Genomic DNA, 4,978 nt, shown 5'->3' with positions numbered 1-4,978 from the left:
GTAATGATAGATGCAGAAGACTTTGTAGTCATTGTATATGAATAATACTAAAGTCTATGAGTAAAGGTGAATACGATGAGAAACTAGTTCATTCGTCCCATACCCAAAGATATTTAGAATGAGGATAGGAATGTTCCACTCTCACTCCTTCTTTACTACTTAAGGCTCATGGCATGTGATTCTCATCATAACTTACAAGTTGATGAAGAAGACTCTCCTTGTTGCTCATTATGATGAAGACTTATCAATCCTTTGATTTGAATTTCACTAAAGCCTATGAACGGAGCCGAATACCTTAAGCAAATGGGTCATTTGTCTCGTACCCAAGCATATCCTAGACAAGTTAAGGAATGCTCCACTCTCATCATTCTTCGTTACTTAAGGCTCGTGGCGTGTAACTCTTATCATGATTAACAAGTTTTACAGAAGGTTATGATTGTTGCAATGTTTCTTGTGAAGAGAGACTTGACAATCATTTGATTCAAATTGTGCTAGAGTTTATGAATAAAGGTGAATACAATGAGCAACTGAGTCATTCGTCCCGTATACAAAGATATTCAAAATGAGTTAAGGAATTCTTCACTCTCACACCTTCTCTATTGCTTAAGGCTCATGACACACAAACTTGAATCATAACTGAAAAGTGTTGACCTGTGTTGTACTTGAGAAGTAGTCCATTATGTCTGCAATGTGAATGCCTTATACTGACTTTGAAGTTTTGAACTCTTGATCTTGAATCTTGAGGTCTTGAGCTCTTGAAGTCCAGTACAGCTTGAGCACAAGGGACTTGTACTATAAAGTGATCAAGTAACTTTTTATCACTTGAATAGACTGGGCAATATGCACAACCAAAGAATTTAGTTGACCAAATGAACTTTGACCAAATTTACAATATGTAACATGTAACTAAATATGGATGAAAATGAGGAACTCAAAGTTCAATATCAAGCATACATCAATAATGGATAAAAATCATCTAAAAAAGTGAACAGATGATCAGGGATATTTGATCATAAAAATGGCCAAATCAAATTATGGATCATATTGCATTATTGAACTAAAATCAACTAAACCAAACAATTATCATGCAAATGTGTTATATGGACACCCTACAAAGATTAGAGGTAAAACCTCAATTAACCATCTAATTCAACACAATTTCAAGGCCATCATAATATCAATTAAAAACCTAAATAGGAATTAATTTTTAATCAAAATATACCACAAATCAACATGCAATTTTATTCTATTTTTCATGGAAAAACAAATAAAGAAAAGAAAGAATAAAAAACATATTAAAAACATATAAAAAAAACAAAGAAAATAAAAAAGAAATAAAAGCATGGGCCAGGGGGTTCAACAAGAAAATCCAAGGTCTGCTAAGAAATTGAGGGTGCATGCCCTATTACAAGGCCCAAATTCTCACACTCAGTCCAGATAGGGGGTTCACTCAGCATTGGAGTGGTGTAAGTGGTGATGGGAATGTGCCTTGTTCTCAGGCCTAAGGTGTTAGGGCAAGTGTAATTTCATCAGAGTGGTCCAAACACACTCAAGAAGACTTATGTGTGTTTCAACTTTCCCTCTTCTATGGGGATTTCTGGTTGTCGCCTCCGCCGCCCCAGAAATTACCTTCGGCGGTGGCGAGACTCAAACACCCTAATTCATACCTTCAATTGTTCGTCTCTCTCTGCTCCATCAAACCCCCAACCTAATTCATCTTAATTTTTCCTCAGGTGTTAAAATCGAAGAGATTAGTGGAAGAAACCTAGGAGCGAAATCTCAACAAAATCAGAGGCGTGGAGCAAAAAATGATCCAAACCCTAGGGGTTTGGTCCCTACATCATTGGTCTACATCTTAACAATGAAGAAACACAAGAAGATTGAAGGACTCACTAACCTCTGCGTTAATGTCTTCAATGGCGCAAATTGAAAGAAAATACTAGAGGCGAGCATAAGGTAACTTCAATTCTTCACTTCAAATGCTTGCAGATTCTCCTTCTTCTCAATGCCTATAGTCTCTAAAAAATTGATCTGTGAGAGCAATGAGAGAAAGGATTGAAGATTCAGCGAGAGAGTGATGTGATCTCTGAGAAATTTGTGATCTAAAGTGATGATGATGATTGATGGAGGCTCAAAGCTACATTGTGCAGAGCTTCAAATGTTGAAGCTCTCACAACAATGGAAGAAGCATGTGGTGAGGGTGGAACGAGATTCTCGGAGAGAATTGAGATAAGATTGAGAGGGATTGAAGAATGATTCTAATTGTGATTGAAGGGGATCAATGAATGATGAATTTAAGGCTTTATAGAGTTCAAAGTTAACATAGTTAGAATTATGTGAACTTCAGTGTGAAGAAAATAGGTTAAGAGTGAAAACTCTGTTAGTGTTTGGGATTTGTGAAATTCAGTTAGGGCTTAGGGATGTGTGAGATTGTTAAGTTAGTTGAGGTTTGGTTAATTAAATTTTGAATTTATGTTAGTATTGGTGATGAGTTGATGATGTGTTAGTTGCATTTCTCTGTTAAAAGCTAATGGTGATGGGCTGCTATGGATAAATGCCATGTCTATCAAATTTTACTACAATGTTACTTTTATGTTGTGAATGGATAACATTGAAATGGTGAGCTAGTAGTTTTTTTTGTTATGTGTTGAGTCTTTTGATCCATAACAGGACTGTTTGGAATTACCTTTGGCATGTGAGCCTGACTTAGACTTGTATATGACATGCTTGGGATGATAACTTAAGGTCAATAATGTATGTTATGTATGTGTGCCACCTGAATGCGTTGCTAAGTGTTTTTATAGGTGTTTGAATGGATGTATGTGGGATAATGTATGCTAATGTATGGATTGAGTGCATGGCTATCATATGCTAATGTTAGCATTGGATCATGACTTCAAAGCATGAACATTATGAACATTCCATGGAAATGGCAAAGTGCAAAACAATGCTTGGTTGTACATGAAGCATACATTGGATGGAAGGTTAAATGAGAATATGGGAAAATGAAGAATAAAAGAATGGAAATTTAGGACTTGGCTTAGAAAATGGATGGGTTGACTTTGGTCAAAGTTGACCAAAAAGTAAATAGTTGACCAAAGTTAACTATTGGTAAAAGTTGTCTTTTCCTTTGTATTTTTTGTATGAATGATGTAATTTGTAATACATGAATGAAATGGACACTCTTATGTGTCGCTACCGGGATTTCACGATAACGAAACCGGGACTAAAGAGAATGCCAAAGAGAGGCAAAGTCAGAAGAGTCGCCACCGAATTTTATTTAGTTTACTTCTATCTTAGAGGAGAGGGGAAATAGTCGATAAAACCATCAGAAAAGAGACGCGCACGGGAAGCGCTAAAAGAGAATAAGGAATCGGTCTCGCAATCGAGATTTGTGTTCGGAAGTCGGTTACGTAAGGGGAAGGTATTAGCACCCCTTACGTCCATGGTACTCCATGGGAACCATTTGGGTTGTTTTACATACATGGGATTTATCTATTATTGTTTTATTTTCAAAAGAATGTGTGAAAAAAAAGGGGGTGTTTTTGTTATTATAGTGCTCGCCAAGGATTGTGGCCCTTGTGCCTACGTATCACTCATTCGGGGATGAGGAATCAGAGCTCCGTAGTTTGGAGTAGAAAATGTTTGTGTGTTGGTTGATTTTACCTTTGAAAAAAGGCTTTTCGGGATGATGCCCTAAGGCACAAAAATGAGTTTGATGAGTTGTATTATTTTTACCTTGAATAAGGGTTTTATGAAATGAGTGTTTGTGATTATATTGTGCTAAAGTCTAGGGCGGAGGTGATTATTATAAACAATAAGCCAAGAGTCTTGCGTCCAAAATAATTAGAGTAAGGGTAGGAATGCTCCATTCTCACTCATTCTCCACCACTTAAGGCTCGTGGCGCACAATAACAATCGTAATTATTAAGTATTTTAAATTTGATTATGAAAATGCCACTTGACGTTGAATCAAGGGTTTGTTTTATTTTGATTATGAAATTTGGCTTATGCAACATGAATGCAAAGTAACCAACAAGAAATTAAAGAGTCTCATTGTAAGGTAGCCCAAGAGAAAGCCTTCTGTGTGCAAAAGTGACCTAAGCTAAACAAAGGATAATGGTCTTACAAACATGTCCCCCTAAGGTGGTGCCATGATGCCATTCTTACAACATGCATGTAAGTTACGAATGAAAATCCAAGTGTTTACAAAGTATCACAAAGAGTAATGAAAAGGCCTCCAAGAAAAGGTCCTAAGATGAAATCCTCTAAGTCCAAGTTGATTAAGAATGGAGTGAATATTTTTAATCTTTATCATTTTATCATGTTTTTGTTATTTTTAATGTATGATGACAATAAAATAAATAACAAGTAAATAAACATGCATGATGAGTTTTTACAATGATGATGATAATGAGTACTTGAATGTAAATTACAAGGTAATGACATAAAAGTAAATCACAAGATAAAGAATGGTAATATCACAATAATAATGGTTAGTGAAAGTAAATGAACAATAAAATAAATTGCAAGGAAGTAAAGTGCAATAATATAAATGTTAGAAGTTAGTGGTTAATGGTTAGTGGTTAGTAGAATAACAATAAGCAAATAGAATAACAAGTTAATGTAAAGAGAATGGTTTCATCTATGTATCAAATGACCCAAATATGGTTGAAATAGAGGCAATCTATCAATTCCTCAAAGTATCATGAATGATCTATTGATCAACCATTAATAGGTTTGAAGTATTGAAGATTTAATCAACTCTAAACAACCATGGTCATGATCTAATAGAACTCATCAACCAAATAAATGTAACAACAAGTCAACAATAAATATTAAATGATAATAAGAAATAATTTAAAGGAAATGGTTTCATCTATGTATCAAATGACCCAAACATGGTTGAAATAGAGGTAACCTATCAATGCCTCAAAGTATCATGAAGGATCTATTGATCAATCATTAATAGGTTTTG

Source organism: Lathyrus oleraceus, chromosome 2 (assembly GCF_024323335.1).
Source record: "Lathyrus oleraceus cultivar Zhongwan6 chromosome 2, CAAS_Psat_ZW6_1.0, whole genome shotgun sequence".
NCBI lineage: Eukaryota > Viridiplantae > Streptophyta > Magnoliopsida > Fabales > Fabaceae > Lathyrus > Lathyrus oleraceus.
The sequence above is the reverse complement of the archived record's forward strand: the minus strand, read 5'-3'. Positions refer to the sequence as shown.